The following is a 27397-nucleotide window of genomic DNA, read 5'->3' as shown; positions in this document are numbered from 1 at the left end:
TTTTAATTACAGACAAAACAAAACATGATAACTTCTGTTCACCGGCAGTCCACTGACCTCCCTCCACTCATTAATCGTTTGTGTTTTAATCCATCCCCACGGTTACTGCATATGCTATTACCAATCTCCATTGGAAAATCAATGCCCTTCTTAGTCATGAACAACATTTTAAAAGATCATTTTAGGTTTGGTAACCCCAATGCTCCTCCCTTTAGTCAATTCTATAAAGCTATTTCAGAATAAGACGGAATTAAGTATCTCATGAGATAAAAAAATTAAAAAAATTAAAGGTTTTCTGAGCTTGCCTTGTTACCTTTTAGAACCCATTCCCCGGTCATTTTGCATAGATTATCCAACCCCAAAATTGGTTCCACACCCATCGCCATGTAAAATGATCTGGCTATTGTTACTGGTCCTATGGTCAGAGACATGGGTATTAGTCGAATCGCTTTTGATTCTGCCCGCTACCCCGCTAAATGTAATACTTTTTCCTGTTGCAATTCTAGACAATTTCTCAATGTAAGAAATCAGCGATGTCTGAGTGCCGGTATCTATTAGAAAGTTGTGTGAGACGAGGCTTCTTACATCCCCCTCCATATAGAAACTGTCCTCTCGCCGAACCACAATCGACCATACAGAGGCCAGCCTCTTAGCATTCCCTCCAAAGGCAGCAGGTGCAGTGGGCTCCCTTACATCCCACGCTCACTTTTCCAACAGCCCCACACCTAAAACAGGGCTCTGACGCTTTGACCTTGGGACCGATTCACTGCCCTTTCTTCCCTGTTTCTTTTTGTCGTACCTTGGCCATTGAAACCATTGTTGGTGACTTTCACTGTGGCTGTATTAACCACACGCACAGCTGCGAAGTGAGCGGAATTTGATTCCACTATTAAAGCCGCATTTACTATCTCATTCCAGTGAAAATGTTGGTCTACTACCCCCATAATAGACGTTTTGATAACAGGTTTCAAACCTGCCATTAAAGCAGACGTACAAATTCTATCAAGGTACTCAGATCTACACATATCAAGGTACATCTACACATTTTTGTTCCATTGGTTTTTCTTTTCTGTTGATAAAATGCTGACATCAAAACACTGGTGGCTGTACTGTTTCCGGTCACAACTTGCAGACTTGTTTACACTGCTGTGCGTTTTTGTTGCCGATCTTACTTTGCTACCGGACGGTTTTTAGTTTTTCATTACCGTATATTTTTACTTTTTCCCTCACTCAACTTTTTTCATTCAACTTTTTTTACCCCGGAGGTTTTATCTGGACATGGTTCGTCAGGACTTCAAACAGCCGAAGCTAAGTAACATTATCATGATGCCTTCTAATTGCAGTCGTTGTACTTATAATATACAGGAGAACGATCGCCTTACGGCAAGGATAGCTGTGCTGCAAGCCCAGCTTCAGATGCAATCGTTAGGCAAGGGTAATTTCAGTGTAGGAAAGGATGAAACAGCGTCTGTGCCACCAGTAAGTACAGATAGTAGTATAAATCCCCTCGCACGGTCCCCGCAGCCGGACATCTTTCTCATGGCTTCTGGAGGGAAACGCTGTAGGAATGCTCAACCGGTGTCGCTTATTCAGCCGACAGAAACTTTCAACCGGTTCTCCCCATTAAGCGAGTCGGAGTCGGAGGCCGAGACATCTCTGGTCTCTACTCCTCCCGTTGTGGGGTCTGAGACGCCGACGGCTCCCACCATTAGCTCTGACAAATTGAAAACCCTAGTCATTGGCGACTCCATTACCCGCAGTATTAGACTTAAAACGAATCATCCAGCGATCGTACACTGTTTACCAGGGGGCAGGGCTACCGACGTTAAGGCTAATCTGAAGATGGTGCTGGCTAAAGCTAAAACTGGCGAGTGTAAAGAGTATAGAGATATTGTTATCCACGTCGGCACCAACGATGTTAGGATGAAACAGTCAGAGGTCACCAAGCGCAACATTGCTTCAGCGTGTAAATCAGCTAGAAAGATGTGTCGGCATCGAGTAATTGTCACTGGCCCTCTCCCAGTTATGGGGAGTGATGAGCTCTACAGCAGAGTCTCACAACTCAATCGCTGGTTGAAAACTGTTTTCTGCCCCTCCCAAAAGATAGAATTTGTAGATAATTGGCCCTCTTTCTGGGACTCACCCACAAACAGGACCAAGCCTGGCCTGTTGAGGAGTGACGGACTCCATCCTAGCTGGAGGGGTGCTCTCATCTTATCTACGAACATAGACAGGGCTCTAACTCCTCTAGCTCCACAATGAAATAGGGTGCAGGCCAGGCAGCAGGCTGTTAGCCAGCCTGCCAGCTTAGTGGAGTCTGCCACTAGCACAGTCAGCGTAGTCAGCTCAGCTTTCCCCATTGAGACCGTGTCTGTGCCTCGATCTAGGTTGGGCAAAACTAAAAATGGCGGTGTTCGCTTTAGCAATCTCACTAGTATAAAGACCTCCTCCATTCCTGCCATTATTGAAAGAGATTGTGATACCTCACATCTCAAAATTGGGTTACTTAATGTTAGATCCCTCACTTCTAAGGCAGTTATAGTCAATGAACTAATCACTGATCATAATCTTGATGTGATTGGCCTGACTGAAACATGGCTTAAGCCTGATGAATTTACTGTGTTAAATGAGGCCTCACCCCCTGGTTACACTAGTGACCATACTCCCCGTGCATCCGGCAAAGGCGGAGGTGTTGCTAACATTTACGATAGCAAATTTCAATTTACAAAAAAAAAACAATGACGTTTTCGTCTTTTGAGCTTCTAGTCATGAAATCTATGCAGCCTACTCACTCACTTTTTATAGCTACTGTTTACAGGCCTCCTGGGCCATATGCAGTGTTCCTCACTGAGTTCCCTGAATTCCTATTGGATCTTGTAGTCATAGCAGATAATATTCTAATTTTTGGTGACTTTAACATTCACATGGAAAAGTCCACAGACCCACTCCAAAAGGCTTTCGGAGCCATCATCGACTCAGTGGGTTTTGTCCAACATGTCTCTGGACCTACTCACTGCCACAGTCATACTCTGGACCTAGTTTTGTCCCATGGAATAAATGTTGTGGATCTTAATGTTTTTCCTCATAATCCTGGATTATCGGACCACCATTTTATTGCGTTTGCAATTGCAACAAATAATCTGCTCAGACCCCAACCAAGGAGCATTAAAAGTCGTGCTATAAATTCTCAGACAACCCAAAGATTCCTTGATGCCCTTCCAGACTCCCTCTGCCTACCCAAGGACGTCAGAGGACAAAAATCAGTTAACCACCTAACCGAGGAACTCAATTTAACCTTGCGCAATACCCTAGATGCAGTTGCACCCCTAAAAATTAAAAACATCTGTCATAAGAAACTAGCTCCCTGGTATACAGAAAATACACGAGCTCTGAAGCAAGCTTCCAGAAAATTGGAACGGAAATGGCGCCACACCAAACTGGAAGTCTTCCGACTAGCTTGGAAAGACAGTACCATGCAGTATCGAAGAGCCCTCACTGCTGCTCGATCATCCTATTTTTCCAACTTAATTGAGGAAAATAAGAACAATCCGAAATTTCTTTTTGATACTGTCGCAAAGCTAACTAAAAAGCAGCATTCGCAAATGGAGGATGGCTTTCACTTCAGCAGTAATACATTTATGAACTTCTTTGAGGAAAAGATCATGATCATTAGAAAGCAAATTACGGACTCCTCTTTAAATCTGGGTATTCCTCCAAAGCTCCATTGTCCTGAGTCTGCACAACTCTGCCAGGACCTAGGATCAAGGGAGATACTAAAGTGTTTTAGTACTATATCTCTTGACACAATGATGAAAATAATCATGGCCTCCAAACCCTCAAGCTGCATACTGGACCCTATTCCAACTAAACTACTGAAAGAGCTGCTTCCTGTGCTTGGCCCTCCTATGTTGAACATAATAAACGGCTCTCAAACCACCGGATGTGTACTAAGCTCACTAAAAGTGGCAGTAATAAAGCCTCTCTTGAAAAAGCCGAATCTTGACCCAGAAATTATAAAAAACTATCGGCCTATATCGAATCTTCCATTCCTCTCAAAATGTTTTGAAAAAGCTGCCTTCCTGAAGACAAACAATGTATACGAAACGCATCAGTCTGGTTTTAGACCCCATCATAGCACTGAGACTGCACTTGTGAAGGTGGTAAATGACCTTTTAATGACGTCAGACCGAGGCTCTGCATCTGTCCTCGTGCTCCAAGATCTTAGTGCCGCTTTTGATACCATCGATCACCACATTCTTTTGGAGAGATTGGAAACCCAAATTGGTCTACATGGACAAGTTCTGGCCTTGTTTAGATCTTATCTGTCGGAAAGATATCAGTTTGTCTCTGTGAATGGTTTGTCCTCTGACAAATCAATTGTACATTTCGTTGTTCCTCAAGGTTCTGTTTTAGGACCACTATTGTTTTCACTATATATTTTACCTCTTGGGGATGTCATTCGAAAACATAATGTTAAATTTCACTGCTATGCGGACGACACACAGCTGTACATTTCAATGAAACATGGTGAAGCTGTCACGTCCTGGCCAGTATATAAGGTTAATTGTTTTGTAGTTTGGTCAGGGCGTGGCAGGGGGTATTTGTTTTATGTGGTTCGGGGTGGTGTGTTTGTGTAAAGGGTGAATTGTTCTGTGTGTAAGCCGTATGCTTTACCAGACTGTTTGTAGTTGTTGGTTCGTTTCGTTTTTGTTATTTTGTATGTTCATTTTTGTAGTTAATAAAAATCAAGATGAGCATACACGTACCTGCTGCGTATTGGTCCTCCTTCACCGACAACAACCGTGACAGAAGCCCCAAATTTGCCCTCGCTAGAAGCCTGTGTTTCAGACATAAAGAAGTGGATGGCTGCAAACTTTCTACTTTTAAACTCGGACAAAACAGAGATGCTTGTTCTAGGTCCCAAGAAACAAAGAGATCTTCTGTTGAATCTGACAATTAATCTGGATGGTTGTACAGTCGTCTCAAATAAAACTGTGAAGGACCTCGGCGTTACTCTGGACCCTGATCTCTCTTTTGAAGAACATATCAAGACTGTTTAAAGGACAGCTTTTTTCCATCTACATAACATTGCAAAAATCAGAAACTTTCTGTCCAAAAATGACGCAGAAAAATTAATCCATGCTTTTGTTACTTCTAGGCTGGACTACTGCAATGCTCTACTTTCCGGCTACCCGGATAAAGCACTAAATAAACTTCAGTTAGTGCTAAATACGGCTGCTAGAATCCTGACTAGAACAAAAAAAATGGATCATATTACTCCAGTGCTAGCCTCCCTACACTGGCTTCCTGTTAAGGCAAGGGCTGATTTCAAGGTTTTACTGCTAACCTACAAAGCATTACATGGGCTTGCTCCTACCTATCTTTCCGATTTGGTCCTGCCGTGCATACCTACACGTACGCTACGGTCACAAGACGCAGGCCTCCTAATTGTCCCTAGAATTTCTAAGCAAACGACTGGAGGTAGGGCTCTCTCCTATAGAGCTCCATTTTTATGGAATGGTCTGCCTACCCATGTGAGAGACGCAGACTCAGTCTCAACCTTTAAGTCTTTACTGAAGACTTCTCTCTTCAGTAGGTCCTATGATTAAGTATAGTCTGGCCCAGGAGTGTGAAGGTGAATGGAAAGGCTGGAGCAACGAACCGCCCTTGCTGTCTCTGCCTTGCCGGTTCCCCTCTCTCCACTGGGATTCTCTGCCTCTAACCCTATTACAGGGGCTTTGTCACTGGCGTACTGATGTTCTTCCATGCCGTCCATGGGAGGGGTGTGTCACTTGAGTGGGCTGAGTCACTGACGTGGTCTTCCTGTCTGGGTTGTCGCCCCCCCCCTTGGGTTGTGCCGTGGCAGAGATCTTTGTGGGCTATACTCGGCCTTGTCTTAGGACGGTAAGTTGGTGGTTGGAGACATCCCTCTAGTGGTGTGGGGGCTGTGCTTTGGCAAAGTGGGTGGGGTTATATCCTGCCTGTTTGGCCCTGTCCGGGGGTTTCATCGGATGGGGCCACAGTGTCTCCTGATCCCTCCTGTCTCAGCCTCCAGTATTTATGCTGCAGTAGTTTATGTGTCGGGGGGCTAGGGTCAGTCTGTTACATCTGGAGTATTTCTCTTGTCTTATCCGGTGTCCTGTGTGAATTTAAATATGCTCTCTCTAATTCTCTCTTTCTCTCTTTCGTTCTCTCGGAGGACCTGAGCCCTAGGACCATGCCTCAGGACTACCTGGCATGATGACTCCTTGCTGTCCCCAGTCCACCTGGCCGTGCTGCTGCTCCAGTTTCAACTGTTCTGCCTGCGGCTATGGAACCCTGACCTGTTCACCGGACGTGCTTGTTGCACCCTCGACAACTACTATGATTATTATTATTTGACCATGCTGGTAATTTATTAACATTTTAACATCTTGACCATGTTCTGTTATAATATCCACCCGGCACAGCCAGAAGAGGACTGGCCACCCCTCATAGCCTGGTTCCTCTCTAGGTTTCTTCCTAGGTTTTTGGCCTTTCTAGGGAGTTTTTCCTAGGGAGTTTTTCCTAGCCACCGTGCTTCTTTCACATGCATTGCTTGCTGTTTGGGGTTTTAGGCTGGGTTTCTGTACAGCACTTTGAGATATCAGCTGATGTACGAAGGGCTATATAAATACATTTGATTTGATTTGGTGTATTGAACTTTTTATTTTTATTTTATGTCATTGTGCCAACTCACAATAGCATCTCTGAATTCTTTATTAGATTGGAATTTTCCGTCAGCAGGGAAATGCTGACCAGTTTTTATCCAGTTTGCAAAATTTTGATGCTATTTCAATGGTGGTTATTTCTGCACCTCCCTCGATGGCGTCTAAGGTGTTTAGATGTCCTCTCTCATGGCTCTAATACACGCCCTCTATTAATAATTTTCCAAGATAGTGATACCCACTTCCCCGGTGAGTAGTAATGGTATTTGTACCTCTTAATTGGTCACAGTACCTGTAATGTCTTATACCAGTGTCACGCTTCAAATATCACTGTTGTTGACAACACACATTACCAAAATTATTCACAGTTGTCTTCCGATTTCCACATAATCTGTCATGAACAAGCCTAAGATCACCAAAGCGCCATGCCAAGCGTCAGCTGGAGTGGTGTAAAGCTTGCCACCATTGGACTCTAGAGCAGTGGAAACGCGTTCTCTGGAGTGATGAATCACGCTTCACCATCTGTCAGTCCGACGGATTAATCTGGGTTTGGCGGATGCCAGGAGAACACTAACTGCCCGAAATGCATAGTGCCAACTGTAAAGTTTAGTTACAGTGGGAAATCTTAACGCTATTGCATACAATTACATTCTAGACGATTCTGTGCTTCCAACTTTGTGGCAACACTTTCGGGAAGGCCTTTTCCTGTTTCAGCATGACAATGCTCCCGTGCACAAAGCGAGATCTGTACAGAAATGGTTTGTCGAGATCGGTGTGGAAGAACTTGACTGGCCTGCACAAGCCCTGACCTCAACCCCATCGAACACCTTTGGGATGAATTGGAACGCCGACTGCGAGCCAGGCCTAATTGCCCAATATCAGTCCCCAACTTCACTAATGCTCTTGTGGCTGAATGGAAGCAAGTCAGCAATTTTACAACATCTAGTGGAAAGCCTCCCCAGAAGACTGGTGTCAGGAATCCCGCTTCCTGAGTCTGTTTCTGCCTGAGATGACTGTTTTGTTTGAGTGTTGTCTAAGGTTCCTGAACGCACCCTGTCTGGTTGCTAGGCAATGAGGTTAGGCGGGAGATCTAGTTATTTCCTAGTGTGGCCTTCTCACAGTGAACTGACTATTGAGACATTTGACCTGTTTCTTTGACTTGATTCTATTCCATCACAGGTTAGACAACTTCCTACCCGTCAGGGATATAATGGTGCTATGTACTGAAAGCCTTTGCTTAATTTGTATACTTTTGTTAACATTGTTTGTTTACCGTCAACAGAAGTGCTTAATCATCTTCAAATAATATTTTTGCAGGAATCTCCTTGCGAATGATTTTGCCGAAGATTGTATCTCCTGAGACACTCCATCAGCTGAGTCTCTTCCAGGCATAAACTCAAAACGGATGTCATTCAGTTCTTTCTTCAAGTTTCTCAACCTCAACACCAAAGACCAAAGTCTAGCAACATGTCGGAGGAGATAGCAAAAGCTCAGGTTGCCCAGGCCGGCGGAGATACAATCTTCGGCAAAATCATTCGCAAGGAGATTCCTGCAAAAATGTTATTTGAAGATGAAAAGAAAATAAAAAAGCATATTATGCTAATCAGTACGACAGAAAAACCTGACTAAAAGTTACAAATATACCATGAGAATGCCTTTTTCTTCAAACATGAAATTTGTCATCCATTTTCAGCTGCAGTTGTTGTAGAAAGTGCCATCAGTGTTTGTGGTGAGATGGCGATGCCGATCAAAGCGCTAATCAAATCCAGACATATTTACAGTAAATGCTTTAGAATGATACTTCCGGAAAAGTTATTTGTTCCCCGGAATGGAACATCTGTGAAATACCGGGAAAATATTCATGTTAAACACTATTGCACAGAGAGTCCATGCAACTTATGTGATTTGTTAAGCGCATTTTTGCTCCTGCACTTATTTAGGCTTGCCATAACAAATGGGTTGAGTGACAAGACATTTCAGCTTTTCATTGTTTATTAATTTCTAAAAACATTATGGGGTATTGTGTGTAGGCCAGTGACACAAAACCTAAAATGTAATCCATTTTAAATTCAGGCTATAACACAACAAATTTTGGAAAATGTCAAGGGGAGTGAAATACTTTCTGAAGGCACTGTATATATTCTCCTTTCATCTTTAATAATGATTCATATTGAAAGTAAGAGCACACATTATTAGAGGAACTATACACATTACAGGAACTGTAAACTCAGGGTAGTCCCCAGGCTAATTGTTGAAGTGTCTAGCAGGGTTAGGGTCAATTCCATTTCCATTCCAGTTCATTTCAATGCTTTTCAATTAGGAAAATTAGGAATTGGAATTTGGTTTACTCTCTTTGTATTGACTGGAATTGAAATGAAAGTGTCCCAACCCTATTGTCTGATGTGCTGGACTAGAGGAACTGTAACATAATGTCTATCTGTTGTATTTCAGTGTCTCCCCCTGCTGGCGTGTCTGTGTACATGCTGAAAATTCTCCTGGTGTCTGTGGGGCTATTCATCATGATCTCTGCAGTCATCAACCTCCACATCAGGGACACATTCTAAAAACAACACTGATTTAAGCCCACGAGTGACAGAATGACGTTTATTGTATTTTTACCATTGACAGGGCTTCCCACAGTGAGGATATTATTTACAATGAAATGTGATGATATCCAGCAGAAGATATAATCATGAGATTAATAATTCCGTTCCTTTTTATGTAACAATGTACAGTACACAGAAACAGAAGGATGTTACCTGCACATGTAAATCAGATTAGGTAATTTACTTTTTCTTTTCATTTGTTGCTATAAAAATAACATACCTTAGATATTCTTTTTTAATTTGTTATATTTTTTAGGAAGTAGTTCTGAAAGTAACGCTCACAAGCCAAAAGTGATACCCGAGAACTGGGTGACAAATGTGCAGATATGTGCACCACGTCATTGCTCTCCCTCGCTCTGCTGTGTGTGTGTGTCTTGCTAGCTGTCACTGAAATGGCAAGGTGCTGAAGCTCATCGGCTGAAACTGGAATTTCTAGCGGGCTGGCGCACGTTGAGGTAAATGTAGAGAAAATGGCGCCACACAGCTTCCAGAAAACAGTTGCTTATTGAGGTAAAACGTTAATTCTGCTCATAGATTATGCATGTATGAACTACACATTGAAACATACAGCCCAAAGGAAAAAAATACTTACTCGTCACCAAGTACCGTAGCATGTCTTTAGCCTAATGTAAGATAGCATAGCATTTCAAGGCATATTATTAGGGCTTGACATAATATATTACATGACATAGTATAATGTACAGTAGCACAGCATAACATGACATAAGAATATCTGACTGTACAGTATCACATGTTTTTGGTTCATTTGTTTCTGTTTAGTACCCACTATGATGAAAGATTTGTTTCTGTTTAATACCCACTATGATAAATTATTTGTTTCTGTTTAATACCCATTAAGAGGAATGATGTGTTTCTGTTTAATACCCACAATGATACATTATTTGTTTCTGTTTAATACCCATTAAGAGGAATGATGTGTTTCTGTTTAATACCCACTATGATACATTATTTGTTTCTGTTTAATTCCCACTATGATGAATCATTTGAAATGTTCACTTATTTTTATGTACTTTTACAGCATACTACTGTCATGATGGTTCACAAATATTACAAGGAAAAAAAATATATATATTTAACATTTTCAAAGACAGCTCTGCTTACAGATGTAGGATCTTAATTTGACCCGTTTCTCACAGCAGGAAAATATCCTGAAGCAACAGGATTATGGGGATATAAATAATGAAAATGTTTGTGGAGGTTTTAGATTTTTTGTATTGGCAAATCAAGTCTGATATTTTAAAGTGTAAATTCCAAACTTTAGAAGCAATTTTAAACCTCGAATACACTACAAGTTTGCATTTCCTGCAACAACAGTGTGGTCAAATTAAGATCCTTCATCTGTAGTTGATCGTTGTTTGGAAGAATATCCGAATTGTAGCACGATAGAAATGTAAAGGTAATTTCCAATTGAGCCGACATATGCAGAGTTTACCGATGCAGTCCCCACACACGCAGATACATTGCCTTTAAATTTCAATCACGCTATAGCACGGATCTTCCGCGGTCTTAGGCCAAGATTCAATCTGATCATGGTTTGTCAGCTACTATGTACATTTAAACATCATTTCCGGATTAAGGTGAATTGAATGTTCTCAGTGAACGCGGGAACATTTCCTTCAAAGGTGTATAGGCGACAAAAAGCAAAGTCATACAAACCTGGTCTAGATGATGTTAACATTCCTGATTATTGTTTGCTACTCTTTTTTCCCCACCACACAGTAGCATATAAACTCTCAGGCATGGTCATGGAGGTCATGGAGGTCATGGGGAAGTCCTCAGGTGGAGACTGGTCTCCCACCATGGTGGGCTGGTTCATAGGCTGGGGGTGGTAATCTCCCACCATACTATAGATGGTGGCTGATGCTGGACCTGAACCTAGAGATTCCTGCTCTTCACCACCTACTTGACTGTAACCTGGAGTCTGGAGAATAAAAACATACATTAACAATTTCACTATGAATTTATGAATGGTGACCCAGGTATAAAACAAGGTCATTAATTACTTCAAATCAATAAATGTAATATTTCTCAGTGGTTCAATGCTCTATAATATACGAAATTAACATGAATTTCTCAGTATTTTAGAATGTATACATTTTCCACTAACTACATTTTTTAAAATGGCATCAACAATGACACAGTATCAGTGGTGTTAAATATCTGAGGTATCTTACCCTGAAAATAGCATACTCTGTGATTATAATTTCCACTTTGTCACCTATAAATCAACCACATAAAAATACAATAAAGATATGCTATGAATATATTATAAATAATGTGAAATCACTACATCCTGTTTTCAACAGTTTTCACAAAAGTTGAATTAATATAATGTCTTCACTTTCAGTCGCTCACGAGTTATAACACTTTGTGCTTTGCTGGTGACACTGTCTGTGATTTATTTAGATTTCAAGGAACACTTAACCAGCATGGATACCACAGCATTCTGCAGCGATACGCCATCCCATCTGGTTTGCGCTTAGTGGGACTATCATTTGTTTTTCAACAGGAAAATGAACCAACAAACCTCCAGGCGGAGTACAGGCTATTTGATTGAGAAGGAGAGGGATGGAGTGCTGCATCAGATGACCTGGCCTCCACAATCACCTGACCTCAACCCAATTGAGATGGTTTGGGATGAGTTAGACTGGAGAATGAAGGAAAAGCAGCCAACAAGTGCTCAGCATATGTGGGAATTCCTTCAAGACTGTTGAAAAATCATTCCAGCTGAAGCTGGTGGAGAGAATGCCAAGAGTGTGCAAAGCTGTCATCAAGGCAAAGGGTGGCTACTTTGAAGAATCTCAAATATATTTTGATTTGTTTAACAACTTTTTGGTTACTACATGATTACATATGTGTTATTTCATCATTTTCATCTCTTCACTATTATTCTATAATGTAGTAAATATAAAGAAAAATTGTTGATAGGTGTGTCCAAACTTTTGACTGGTACTGTAAGTGTTCAGACCCTTTACTATGAGACTCATAATTGAGCTCAGGTGTATCCTGTTTCCATTGGTCATCCTTGAGATGTTTCTACAACTTGATTGGAGTCGACCTGTGGTGAATTCAATTGATTGGACATGATTTGGAGAAGCACACACCTGTCTATATAAGGTCCCACAGTTAGCAGTGCATGTCATACCAAAAACCAAGCCATGAGGTTGAAGGAATTGTCCATAGAGCTCGGAGACAGGATTGGGTCGAGGCACAGATCTGGCCAAGGGTACCAAAACATTTCTGGAGTATTGAAGGTCCCTAAGAACACAGTGGCCTCCATCATTCATAAATGGAAGAAGTCTGGAACCACTACAACTCTTCCAAGAGCAGGCTGCCCAGCCAAACTGAGCAATAGAGGGAGGTGACCAAGAACCTGATGGTCACTCTGAGAGAGCTCCAGAGTTCCTCTGTGGAGATGGGAGAACCTTCCAGAAGGACAATCATCTCTGCAGCACTCCACCAATCAGGCCTTTATGGTAGAGCGACCAGACGGAAACCACTCCCCAGTAAAAGGCACATGACAGCACACTTGGAGTTTGCCAAAAGGCACCTAAAGGACTCTGACCATGAGAAACAAGATTCTCTGGTCTGATGAAACCAAGATTAAACACTTTGGCCTGAATGCCAAGCATCACATCTGGAGGAAACCTGGCATCATCCCTACGGTGAAGCATGGTGGCAGCATCATGCTGTGGGGATGTTTTTCAGTGGCAGGGACTGGGAAACTAGTCAGAATCGAGCGAAAGATGAACGGAGCAAAGTACAGAGAGATCCTTGACTGGTGCGAAGGTTCACCTTACAACAGGACAACGACCCTAAGCACACAGCCAAGACAACGCAGGAGTGGCTTTGGGACAAGCCTCTGAATGTCTTTGAATGGCCCAAGCAGAGCCCGGACTTAAACCTGATGGAACATCTCTGGAGAGACCTGAAAATAGCTGTGCAGCGACGCACCCCATCCAACCTGACAGAATTTGAGAGGATCTGCTGTAATCACTGCCAAAGGTGCTTCAACAAAGTCAATCAATCAATAAAATATATTCATAAAGCCCTTTTTACATCAGCCGAGTGCTATATAGAAACCCAGCCTAAAACCCCAAACAGCAAGCAATGCAGATGTAGAAGCACGATGGATAGGAAAAACTCCCTAGAAAGGCAGGAACCTAGGAAGAAACCTAGGGAGGAACCAGGCTCTGAAGGGTGGCCAGTCTTCTCCTGGCTGTACCGGGTGGAGATTATAACATTACTGAGTAAAGGTTTTGAATACTTATGTAAATGTGTTATTTCAGTTTTTTATTTTTAATACATTTGCAAAAATATCTAAAAAACAGTTTTTGCTTAGTCATTATGAAGTATTGTGTGTAGATTATTGAGAAAAAAATGTTTTAGTCCATTTTAGAATAAGGCTGTAACGAAACAAAATGTGGAAAAAGTCAAGGGGTCTGAATACTTTCCGAATGGACTGCATTTCCTAAATTCTTCGCTCTTCAGCCAGCCTGAAGGAAGAGCACGTCACACAATTTACAAATCTTTCAAGCACACAAAGGCTACGAGATTTGTCTACGATGTAGGTGTCTGTTGTGCATCACCTCATGGCTCTCCCGGTCGCGGCCGGATGTGATACAGCTGGGTATCGAACCAGAATCTGTAGTAACGCAGCACAGAGATGCAGTGTTTTAGACCACTGTGCCACTTGGGAGGCCGCCTCTGGGACTTTTGTTTATGTGTCTGTTTCAGTGAGCGGGGGACATGATCTCTCTCTCCTAAACCTGGCCCGTTATCTGCTCGTACGGAGCAGTGCACATTTCCTGTCGCTCAGGGTAATGTATCTTCCCAGATCTCTCAATGTGGGTGCGGAGCTACTTTCCAGGGAGGGTGGAGACTACACCGCTCGGCGATGGCCCAGATTTGGGATTTTTCGGCAGGGCCTACAGGGTCTTATGCATCGCTGAAAACGCACATTGTCATCTAGTCTTCTCAATAAGGGATCTGGGCGCTCCGTTGGGAACGGATGCTTTGGTGTATCAGTGGCTTCGTACCCTGCTCGAGGCATTCCTCTGGATTACCTGTTCATGCGACCATGGAGAGGGTCCGTTTGGAGGGTCTGTTGTTGATTTTGGTGGCTCTCTGTTGGCCCAGAAAACCCTGGTTCCAGAGATTATCTGCCTGTTGGACGGGGACCCGTGGGGGGTTACATGTCATCGGGATCTATTGTCCCAGATGCACAGAAATTTGGCACCGACGACTTCAGATATGGGATCTGTGGGTCCGGCCCCTGAAATGTTCAATTTGACAACTAGGGGTTTACCCTCGAGAGGGATTACGACTGTACTGTTGGCGCGTGTGCCCTCTATGTTACTATGCCCCCTGCCACTGGAATTGCCTACCAGAGAACCTGACGGGGGCTGAAACTGTTGACATATTTAAAAAAACACCTTAAAACACACCTTTTTTTGCTTTGCTTTTCGGTAAGGTGTTTTTCTTTCTTTCAGTTTTTCTTTAGTTTTCCTCTTCTGTTTGTTGTGTAGTAAATAAATGTTATAGTTTTTTCATTGTTTTTTTTATACTAAAGAAAAAATATTAACAGATCATGCAACAATTTCAAAGATTTACAGTTCATATAAGTAAATAAATAATTATTTACAATAGACTAACTACAGTGAACTAAAATATAAACGCAAGATATCCTTTTTTTAAAAGATTTTAATGAGTTATAGTTCATATAAGGAAATCATTCAATTGAAATACATTCATTATGCCCTAATCTATGGATTTCACATGACTGGGAATACAGATATGCATCTGTTGGTCACAGATACCTTAAAAAATGGTAGGGGCTTGTATCATTAAACCAATCAGTATCTGGTGTGACCACCATTTGCCTCGTGCAGCACGACATCTCGTTTGCATAGAGTTGATCAGGCTGTTGATTGTGGCCTGTGGAATGTTTTCCCACTCCTCTTCAATGGCTGTGCAAAGTTGTTGGATATTGGCAGGAACTGGAACACACTGTTGTACACCTCGAACCAGAGCATCCCAAACATGGGACATTTTTAGCTTCCAGGAATTGTGTACAGATCCTTGCGACATGGGGCTGTGCATTATCGTGCTAAAACATAAGGTGATGGTGGTGGATGAATGGCAGAACAATGGGCCACAGGATCTTGTCACGGTATCTCTGTGCATTCAAATTGCCATCGATAAAATGCAATTGTGTTTGATGTCTGTAGCTTATGCCTGCCCATACCATAACCCCACCTCCACCATGGGGTACTCTGTTCATAATGTGGCGATCTCAAATGGAGGTCGCTGTTGAACATTTCCAGAGCTGCAGGAGCTGTGTTTACTTTACTTTGTTCCGGGACAATGTGGACCGCGCTGACTTTCAATGTAGCAACGGCTTGCCCCTTCCCTGGAGAATGGAGCTGTTCTCGACACAACTAACCTGCCATGGAGGTATGTCAATCGCGTGGAAGTCGAAGAAAGTGTCCTCTGGAAATGGGGGTATAATTGGAGAGGTTGAGCATGGACCTGACACAGACCAGAAACAGCTTTGCCGCCCTGGATCCAGAGGTTCCAGCACTTTCTTCCTTGGGGGCTTCCCATTCAAGATCGGATCTGGATGTACCTGCATCTTTGTCCTCTGTTCTGTCTCCCTCTCTGGTGGCTTATACCTCGGGTTCAGATCCTTGGAGCTCCCACCCTCATCAGACCGTGAGGCTGCCTGAGAGACCGGCACATTTAACATTGCCACCTGTCATCATAGGCAGCTCTATGGTGAGAAACATCTCGGTTCCCAAGGCAAAAACCCTGTGCTACCCAGGAGCACAAGTACTGGACATAACAAGGCTGCTTCCGACTGTTCTACCACAATAGCTGACAACAGACTTTCAGCACGCATATAGGGAAGGAAACTCAACAAGCACAGCACTTACACAAATTACTGATGATTGGCTGAGAGAAATGATGATAAAATGATTGTGGGGGCTGTCTTGTTAGACTTCAGTGCAGCTTTTGACAATATCGATCATAGTCTGCTGCTGGAAAAAAGTATGTATTATGGCGTAACACCCCCTGCTATAATGTGGATAAAGAGTTACTTGTCTAAGAGAACGACATGCCACTGGCTTTGGGTAAGGCCAGTGTGTCTATGTATGTGGATGACTCAACACTATACACATCAGCTACTACAGCGACTGAAATGACTGCAACACTTAACAAAGAGCTGCAGTTAGTTTCGGAATGGGTAGCAAGGAATAAGTTAGTCCTAAATATTTCCAAAACTTAAAGCATTGTATTTGGGACAAATCATTCACTAAACCCTAAACCTCAACTACATCTCGTAATGAATAACGTAGAAATTGAGCAAGTTGAGGTAGAGTAATGCTGGACTGTAAACAGTCATGGTCAAAACATATTGAAACAACAGTAGCTAAGATGGGGAGAAGTCTGCCCATAATAAGCGATGCTCTGCCTTCTTAACAACACTATCAAAAAGGCAGGTCCTACAGGCCCTGGTTTTGTCGCACCTGGACTACTGTTCAGTCGTGTGGTCAGGTGCCACAAAGAGGGACTTGGGAAAATTGCAGTTGGCTCAGAACAGGGCAGCACGGCTGGCCCTTAAAAGTACACGGAGAGCTAACATTAATGACATGCATGTCAATCTCTCATGGCTCAAAGTGGAAGAGAGATTGACTGCATCATTACTTGTCTTTGTAAGAGGTGTTGACATGCTGAAGGTACCGAGCTGTCTGTTTAAAATACCAGCACACAGCTCGGACACCCATGCATACCACACAAGACATGCCACCAGAGGTCTCTTCACAGTTCCCAAGTCCAGAACAGACTGTGGGAGGCGCACAGAAACTACATAGAGCCAAAACTACATGTGAAAAAGAAAGTGTGAAAGATTCAGCAGACTGCTGGTATTACACATCAGGCTAAAAGTCACTTTTATTGATAACTTTGACACCTTGTGGCAACAGAAGATACTCTACAGGAATGACGGAGTCCATCCAAATCATCTTGGCTCCTGGACTCTGTCTACGCATTTCAAGGCTGCGTTGAAACAATGACTGGTAAATGATCCAAGACCAGCTCAGTTAATCCCTACCATTGTGACAATGAGTCGTCATAATGCTGCATCAAATGTACATGATCTTAGGGGCATTGGCAAACACAATGTAAGTAATTTAATTTATGTATCCCTAATTGCACCGAATACATCTGTTTATCCTACAGCTATTGTAAGCAGTAATCATGAGCCCATGAACCAGAGTTACACTGTTAGCACTGAGGCGGTGTGCAATAGTAGGAAGACCACTTTATGCAGCTCACCCTGCACTATCAGCTCTAATGTAAATAACATGAGTAAGTCTACCTCTGATAAGCTTCCTAGTAAAGCATCAAAAACAATCAAGTAACCCAGAAAAGTGCTAAAAATAGCCCATATTAAGAAACAAGGTCCATGAAGTCAATAACTTGCTTGTAACAGATGACATTCATATTCATATCTCTGAAACTCACTTTGATAATAGCTTTGATGATACAGTGGTAGCAATACATGGTTATAACATCTACCAAAAAGACAGAAATGCCAACGGTGGCGATGTTGCAGTCTATATTCAGGACCACATTCCTGTAAAGCTTAGAGATGATCTCATGTTAAATCCTGTTGAAGTAATATGGCTACAGGTTCATCTGCCTCACCTAAAGCCAATTCTTGTGGGAAGCTGCTATAGACCACCAAGTGCTAACAGTCACTATCTGGATAATATGTGTGAAATGATTGATAATGTATATGATATCAACAAAGAAATATATTTTCTGGGTGATTTAAATATTGACTGGCTATCATCAAGCTGCCCACTCAGGAAAAAACTTAACTGTACCAAGTGCCTGCAACCTGGATCAGGTTGTCAGTCAACCTACAAGGGTAGTTACAAACAGAACAGGAATTAAGTCATCAACATGTATTGATCACGTCTTTACTAATGCTGCAGAATTGTGCTTTAAAGCAGTATCCAAATCCATTGGATGTAGTGATCACAATATAATAGCCATATCTAGGAAAACCAAAGTTCCAAAGGCTGGGCCTAATATAGTGTATAAGAGGTCAAACAATATGTTTTGTAGTGATTCATGTGTTGATGATCTGTCTGTGGTGTGTAATGAGGAGCAACCAGACGCTGCACTTGACACATTTATGAAACTACTTATTCCAGTTACTAATAAGCACGCACCCATTAAGAAAATGACTGTAAAAACTGTTAAATCCCCTTGGATTGATGAGGAATTGAAAATTGCATGGTTGAGAGGGATGAGGCAAAAGGTATGGCAATTAAGTCTGGCAGCCCAACTGATTGGCAAACTTACTGCAAATTAAGAAATCATCTAACTAAACTAAATTAAAAAATAAAATAAACTACACTATGAAACAAAGATAAATTATATAAAGAATGACAGTAAAAAGCTTTGGTGCACCTTAAATGACATTTTGGGAAAAAAAAGCCAACTCGGCTCCATCATTCATTGAATCAGATGGCTCATTCATCACAAAGCCCACTGATATTGCAAACTACTTTAATGACTTTTTCATTGGCAAGATAAGCAAACTTAGGGATGACATGCCAGCAACAAATGCTGACACTACACATCCAAATATATCTGACCAAATTATGAAAGACAAGAATTGTACTTTTGAATTCCGTAAAGCCAGTGTGGAAGAGGGGAAAAAAATGATTGTTGTCTATCATCAACAATGACAAGCCACCGGGATCTGACAATCTGGATGGAAAATTACTGAGGATAATAGCAGACGATAATGCCACTCCTATTTGCCACATCTTCAATATAAGCCAACTAGAGAGTGTGTGCGATCAGGCCTGGAGGGAAGCTAAAGTCATTCCACTACCCAAGAATAGTAAAGCCCCCTTTACTGGCTCAAATAGCCGACCAATCATCCTGTTACCAACTCTTAGTAAACTTCTGGAAAAATTGTGTTTGACCAGATACAATGCTATTTTACAGTAAACAAATTGACAACAGAATTTCAGCATGCTTATAGGGAAGGACATTCAACAAGCACAGCACTTACACAAATTACTGGCTGAGAGAAATTGTTGATAAAATAATTGTGGGGCTGTCTTGTTAGACTTCAGTGCAGCTTTTGACATGATTGATCATAGTCTGCTGGAAAAACGTATGTGTTTTGGCTTTAAACACCCTGCTATAATGTGGATAAAGAGTTACTTGTTTAACAGAACACAGAGGGTGTTCTTTAATGGAAGCCTCTCAATTATAATCCAGTTAGAATCAGGAATTCCCCAGCGTAGCTGTTTAGGCCCCTTGCTTTTTTCCATTTTTACTAACGACATGCCACTGACTTTGAGTAAAGCCAGAGTGTCTATGTATGCGAATGACTGAACACTATACACGTCAGCTACTACAGCGACTGAAATGACTGCAACACTCAACAAAGAGCTGCAGTTCGTTTCAGAGTGGGTGGCAAGGAATAAGTTAGCCCTAAATATTTCTAAAACTTAAAGCATTGTATTTGGAACAAAACACTCAGTAAACCCTAATCCTCAACTAAATCTTGGATAAATAATGTGGAAATTGAGCAAGTAGAGATGACTAAACTGATTGGAGTAACCCTAGATTGTAAACTGTCATGGTCAAAACATATTGATCAAATCAAATCAAACTTTATTTGCCACATGCACCGAATACAACAAGTGTAGACTTTACGGTGAAATGCTTACTTACAAGCCCTTAACAAACAGTGCAGTTCAAGAAGAAGAAAATATTTACCAGGTAGGCAAAAACAAAAAGTAATAATAAAAAGTAACACAATAGGAATAACAATAACGACGCTGTATACAGGGGGCACCGGTACTTAGTCAGTGTGCAGGGGTACAGGCTAGTTGAGGTAATCTGTACATGTAGGTGGGGGCGAAGTGACTATGCATAGGTAACAAACAAACAGTGAGTAGCAGCAGTGTACAGGGGGGGGGTCAATGTAAATTGTCCGGTGGCGATTTTTATGAATTAGTCAGCAGTCTAATGGCTTGGGGTAGAAGCTGTTGAGGAGCCTTTTGGCCCTAGACTTGGCCCTCCAGCAACGCTTGCCGTGCGGTAGCAGAGAAAACAGTCTATAACTTGGGTGACTGGAGTCTCTGACAATTTTATGGGCTTTCCTCTGACACTGTCTATTATATAGGTCCTGGATGGCAGGAAGCTTGGCCCCAGTAATATACTGGCTCGTTTGCACTACCCTCTGTAGCGCCTTACGGTCAGATGCCGAGCAGTTGCCATACCAGGCGGTGATGCAACCTTTCAGGATGCTCTCGATGGTGCAGCTGTAGAACCTTTTGAGGATCTGGGGATCCATGCCAAATCTTTTCAGTCTCCTGAGGGGGAAAAGGTTTTGTCGTGCCCTCTTCACGACTGTCTTGGTATGTTTGGAACAAGATCATTCATTGGTGATGTGGACACCAAGGAACTTGAAACTCTCAACCCGCTCCACTACAGCCCCGTCGATGTTAATGGGGGCCTGTTCGGACCGCCTTTTCCTGTAGTCCATGATAAGCTCCTTTGTCTTGCTCACATTGAGGGAGAGGTTGTTGTCCTGGCACCACACTGCCAGTTCTCTGACCTCCTCCCTATAGGCCGTCTCATCGTCGGTGATCAGGCCTACCACTGTTGTGTCGTCAGCAAACTTAATGATGGTGTTGGAGTCATGTTTGGCCACACAGTCGTGGGTGAACAGGGAATACAGGAGGGGACTAGGTACACACCCCTGAGGGGCCACAGTGTTAAGGATCAGCGTGGCAGACATATTGTTGCCTACTCTTACCACTTGGGGGCTGCCCGTCAGGAAGTCCAGGATCCAGTTGCAGAGGGAGGAGTTTAGTGCCAGAGTCCTTAGCTTAGTCATGAGCTTCGTGGGCACTATGGTGTTGAACGCTGAGCTGTAGTCAATGAACAGCATTCTCACATAGGTGTACCTTTTGTCCAGGTGAGAAAGGGCGGTGTGGAGTGCGATTGAGATTGCATCATCTGTGGATCTGTTGGGGCAGTCTGCGAATTGGAGTGGGTCTAGGGTGTCCGGGAGGATGCTGTTGATGTGAGCCATGACCAGCCTTTCAAAGCAATTCATGGCTACCAACGTGAGTGCCACGGGGCGGTAATCATTTAGGCAGGTTACTTTCGCTTCCTTGGGCACAGGGACTATGGTGGTCTGCTTGAAACATGTAGGTGTTACAGACTCGACCAGGGAGAGGTTGAAAATGTCAGTGAAGTCACTTGACAGTTGGTCCACACATGCTTTCAGTACACGTCCTGGTAATCCGTCTGCCCCAGCGGCTTTGTGAATGTTGACCTGTTTAAAGGTTTTGTTCACATCGGCTACCGAGAGCATTATCACACAGTCATCCAGAACAGCTGGTGCTCTCGTTCATGCTTCAGTGTTGCTTGCCTCGAAGCGAGCATAAAAGGCATTTAGTAGCCAAGATTTAATAGCTAAGATGGGGAGAAGTCTGTCTATAATAATGCGATGCTCTGCCTTCTTAACAACACTATCAACAAGGCAGGTCCTACAGGCCCTAGTTTTGTCGCACCTTGACTACTGTTCAATCGTGTGGTCAGGTGCCACAAAAAAGGACTTAGGAAAAAATTTATTTGCTCAAAACAGGGCAGCACGGCTGGCCCTTGGATGTATACACAGAGCTAATATCAATAATATGCATGTCAATCTCTCTTGGCTGAAAGTGGAAGAGAGACTGAGTTCATCACTACTTTTATTTATGAGAGGTATTGACATGACACCCATGCATACCCCACAAGACATGCCACAAGAGGTCTCTTCACAGTCACCAAGTCCAGAACAGACTATGGGAAGCACACAGTACTACATAGAGCCATGACTACATGGAACTCTATTCCACATGAAGTAACTGACACATGCAGTAAAATTTGATTAAAAACAGATTAAAAAAACCTTATGGAACAGCGGGGACTGTGAAGCAATACAAACATTGGCACAGACACATGCATACAAGGACTACCCAGGAAGAGTAGCAGCTGCCTTGACAGCAGCTAAAGGGGATCCATAATAAACACAAATACATCAGCAAACCTTTCACCCACACGACACCAAACACATTGTGAGACCGGTTAGATGTACTGACAAATTCTCTAAAATGACATTGGTGGACATTCCTGCAGTCAGCATGCCAATTGCACACTCCTCAACTTGAAACTTGATTTGTGGCATTGTGTTATGTGACAAAACTCCACATTTTAGAGTGGCCTTTTATTGTCCCCTGCACAAGGTGCACCTGTGTAATGATCATGCTCTTTAATCAGCTTCTTGATATACCACACCTGTCAGTTGGATGGATTATCTTGGCAAAGGATAAATGCTCACTAACAGGGATGTAAACATATTTGTGCACAGAATTTGAGAGAAATAAGCTTTTTATGTGTATGGAAAATGTTCGGTCGCCATGGTCGATGTCAGACAACATTTGTTCGAGTTATCACCGTTTCCCTGTGGGTTTAAGCCTTTGGCTGCCTTGATGTCCTGCAGCAGACATAGTACGCATTTATCCGGGTTGGCAAAATTCCCTGTGGGTTTGAGCATTGGGCTGCCGTGGCACTGTGCGAGTACACCCTTCCAAGGTTACTGCAGGTTTCCTGTGGGTTTCAGGGACACTGGTTGACGCTATGCAGTGCGCGTGCGTTTTACCAAGTCATGACTGGTGTTCTGTTGTTTTGGACTTGTGGCTCCTTGTACGAGTTCTGACATTTTAGGCTCACAAAGTTAGTGTTATTCTTGGAACCGTGGGGTCTAGGGACTTGGGCTGCAGTGGCAGCGTGTCAGTATACATAGCCATGTTGCAGCAGGTTCTGGTTTGTTATATCGGGCTCTGACAGTTCTGGCCTCATGAGGTTCTGACAATTCAGGCTTCTCAGGTAAGTATTAAGGTAGGGGAAAAAGGTGGCTTCTGTGGCCGCTTTTTGGATCCGGTGGAACCTGTGTGTGCTTGGGCTGCCGTGGGTCTCCTAGTTTGGTACCCTCTGAGCCGGCTTGGGGCTTGATTGTATATCTGCATGTTTTATACCGAGTGACCGACTGAAAGGGAATGTACAGGAATGAATATAACTAATGTTCCCTGAAGGAGAGAATGTGGTTTAACATATTCTGGCCCTGTGCAGTCAGGGGGTTTGGGCTCGCTAAAGTGAGGTAATGAATTTTGGAAATGGATGCGATCCCCGGTATTATAGCCAGAATTGTGGGGCTTCCGAGGGTTAAGCATACCTTTATTTAGCTTTCACCAACCAATCAAGGCGGATCCAACAAAGATGATGATGACGTGGACGACAGGACCTGGCATCCCGACAGTGACAGCGTAGTTACGGTCCTCTCTGTCCCGCTCTGGTTTTGGAATTACAGTGACATCAAAATCTCAACGTCAACATACTGTAACATATAACATACAGTATAATCTAGTCTAGTGTGTGTGTGTGTGCACGATGTTTGTATGCATCTGTCTTACCTAATTCCAATAGACAAATCGTTTTGATCTCCTTGGTGTGGTTGGCCCAGCTGACTTGGTTGCTGTGGTTACAGATGATGGAACCCCCTGCCACATAGACAGAGAGCAGGGGGACAGTGGAGGTCTCAGCCCCTCTACTCTCTCCTCCCACCTGAGAGCAGGTGCTGCTGTTACAGCTGGAGATGACAGAGGTGGTCTGACCTCTGCAGGTCACAGTCACATTACAGGTGGCATTGATGGTGGAATTAGAGTCCACTGTCAGGATTGGTGGCTCAACTCTCTCTGAAAACAAATATAAACCCTTTATTGTTTGTTTATTAACCTGAGTACATGAGCTAGAGTACCAATGATTATGCCTTTAACCTGTAAACTATTTTTAGCTTGTTTAATTAAACTGTGTCACTGTACAAAAAAATAGAAAAACTGTCAAACATACCTTGGACTTTTATCAAGTATGCAGCAACATTTCTGTCTTTGCTACCACTCACTACTGCATCATAAAGTCCACTGTCTCCTTCCTGTATGTTCTTCAGTAGCAGAGAGAAGTTTCTACCACACTAAATTCAACCCTATCTTGGTACCTTTCAAAGGTAACTTTTGGGGGGTACTTTACAATATTGCCTGATCTGTTAAACTTCCAAAATAGTACATCGACAACTTGCAGTTGAACATTTGTCGGGACATTCAGGCGAACATCCTGTCCCTTCAGCACAAACACAGAGGTCTCAACACTGGGCTCTGAAATAAACACAGAATACTTCATGTAAAAAAAGATGAAAAAGCCCAACGTACAATGTGACAAATACAGCAGTAGGATATATGAATTTGGCAACGCAACCTCCTAAAGGAATTTGTGGAAATAGTTTTTTTTTGCAAATAGCCAAACTGACTGACACATTGTAATGATTCAATTTGCAGGCTTTGTAGTTTGGGCTGGAATTTCTCTATACACCCTATTTGATAAAAGGTTAACCCGTTAATAAGATCAACTGCCTTTAGATCATCAAGTAATACAGAAGTACTTTTACAATAAAGAACTAGGATATGATACCCACTATCATCTATTCAGTTTCAGAAACCATTCAGTGAAAGCAACTTGAAGTATAACTCCAGGAAGTACAACATAATCTGCCTAAAAGCATAGATAACTTGGGTGCTCAAAAATGTGGGCATATATTTGTGGTTGATTCTAACAGACATGTGTGAAAACAAGTTGAGCTGTGCATTTCAGATAGTGAGAGGTTTCCATGCTAAAAATGGCGCTGTTGCGTAGTTTCCTGTCATTGACTTTCTTGTAACTGACACTGAGAACTTTTTCTCACAGTAGTACAGTACTGTATACTATCAGTATACTATTACCACCCAAAATTGCTGTATTACCCATTACTTGTAAACACGTGTATAGCTTCAACATATGCTTAAAAGTACAGCATCATCAAAAATGGTTGCCCTAAAGTTAATTACATATTTTCAATTTAAAGTCAATAAATTACTTGAATGTTGTAAAGTTCAATACATCACAACACATGACTTAACTTCAGTAGATCATATAACTTCTTCTGAGTTCCTGTGTCACCCACTCGTTAGACAATCATTACACTGGTTAGACTGGTTATAAGCAGAGTAATCAGCACAAATGATACTGCCTGTTACTTACTGTATCTGCTAACAGATTATAGACACACATGTCTAATCAATATAATCAATATCACTATACAGATGTCTTAGAAAATGTTTTTACCTGGTTGATGGAGAAGAGTTAGTAGAATAGCGATGGGGAAATGCATGGTCGCCATACTTTGATAAATGACTAAACCTAAATGAGGAAGTACTGTCACATAGGCCTATACTTCCTCTTCCTCCAGTAGCTTTTTACACCCATAACCAGAAGATTAACACATTCTGTTTGCAATTGTAACATGTTCCATGGCATTTGCAGTGATAACCTGTTTAAAATACATTTGTTCCATGGCATGTGAAATGATAACCTTTTTAAAATACATTTCAAATCTATTTAGGAACTGAAAATGCACTCCAAACTCAGGTGTTTGTGAAATTAATGACAGGGTAGAATGCATTTTTATCATGTTACAAATCAACTTGTGTTACTATATGATTTGTTATTGCGTAATTATAGTATTTCCAACACGTTTTTAACATGTACATTTCTGGTAGGCAGCCCCTACTAAATTACTGACACCCAAATAGGGGAGCCATGCGTTTCATTAACTAGCAGAAAACAAATAATTCAGTCGACATTCATACCGGTCATAGATTATGGCGCTATTGTCTATTTGAATGCAGCTGCCACACATATTGATGTGTATGAATGTGTATATTGATGCGTTTATCGATGTGAATATTGATGTATATTAAGGTGTATATTGATGTAAATATTAATGTGTATAATGATGTGTATTCGGGGCTCATCTGTGAACGAGACCTTGGTCTCAGCATGACTCCTTGTCGAAATAAAGGATAACTAAAAATATATGACTTTCAAAATACAGAAATACAGACGGTATGACGCAAAACTCAGCATCATATGATGCAAAACTCAGCATCATATGATGCAAAACTCAGCATCATATAATGCAAAACTCAGCATCATGTGATGCAAAACTCAGCATCATATGATGCAAAACTCAGCATACCGACTGTATTTCTGTATTTTTAAAGGTATATATTTTTTTTATCCTTTTGAACCCAGGTCTGATCTTGATTGACACCACAGTATAATCACATTGGCTTCATCATCCTCTCAAATCATCTCAATATACTAACAGTCTGAACACATTATCTCCTGTAAACCAAATGAAGGCATTGGATAATATACTCTAAAGCCAATACTAGGTCTTGACGCATCTCTCTCAAGTCCTGACGCATATACAGTCCTGAAACATCTCTCTCAACTCAAGTTACCTGACAGGAAGTTCCCCAAAACATTATTTACACATGAAACCCTGGTTACCATAAAGAGTGCAGATGGCCTATCATTTCTAACATACATGAAGGGAACATTTCGGCATTTGCTGTATGATCAGTGAGGAAGTCCATATTGCAAATGTACGGTCCCTTACTAGACGTCCGCGAACGTTTGTTAAATTCGCGGACGGCGTCGGGCCGTGCACCGGGGCCGGATCTTCCGGGAAGTCATCGAACGGAGCCTCTCGGACATTCGGTTTCCGTTTGATAAAATGTTCAAATTTTGGTCATTTCTCACTTGTCCCGGATTATACCACAGGAGGGCGAATGGAGGGCACATGGAATCATATTGCAAATGCAACAAACATCACCAATCACGACGTGGCCTTTTCTCCTAAACGGAAAGACTTCGAAGATGAAACTTGGTGAGCATTGGTTTGGCATAATGGGCATTTGGCCCCGAACAAGATGGAGTCGAGGCCTCAACGCTTTTTGAGTTAAGGCCATTTTTCTGGGATTAAAAGTCAAAAATTAAAATAGAGCCTACGGTGTCAGGAAATTTGACCGAGCCTACGGTGTCAGGAAAAAAGAACCAGAC

General features: G+C 42.3%; 1 protein-coding gene and 1 long non-coding RNA gene across 3 annotated transcripts in view; one reads left to right on the top strand and one right to left on the bottom strand.

Annotated features, from left to right (window-relative positions):
* LOC106592761 (natural killer cell receptor 2B4) overlaps positions 1 to 27397 on the top strand; it is an 85827-nt gene that overhangs the window by 26466 nt on the left and 31964 nt on the right. The window lies entirely within an intron of this gene.
* On the bottom strand, positions 9277 to 25749 carry LOC123726710 (uncharacterized). Of its 2 annotated transcripts, XR_006758833.1 has the most exons (6): positions 25616 to 25749; positions 24311 to 24612; positions 23875 to 24156; positions 23637 to 23753; positions 11488 to 11531; positions 9277 to 11234 (listed from the first exon to the last, which is right to left on the bottom strand). It is a non-coding gene; the product is annotated as an uncharacterized lncRNA (long non-coding RNA). The 2 variants fall into 2 exon arrangements; XR_006758832.1 differs by lacking the exon at positions 11488 to 11531.

This window comes from Salmo salar, chromosome ssa14, assembly GCF_905237065.1.
Source record: "Salmo salar chromosome ssa14, Ssal_v3.1, whole genome shotgun sequence".
NCBI lineage: Eukaryota > Metazoa > Chordata > Actinopteri > Salmoniformes > Salmonidae > Salmo > Salmo salar.
Note: the sequence above shows the minus strand (reverse complement) of the source record. Positions and strands in the feature narration are given on the sequence as shown.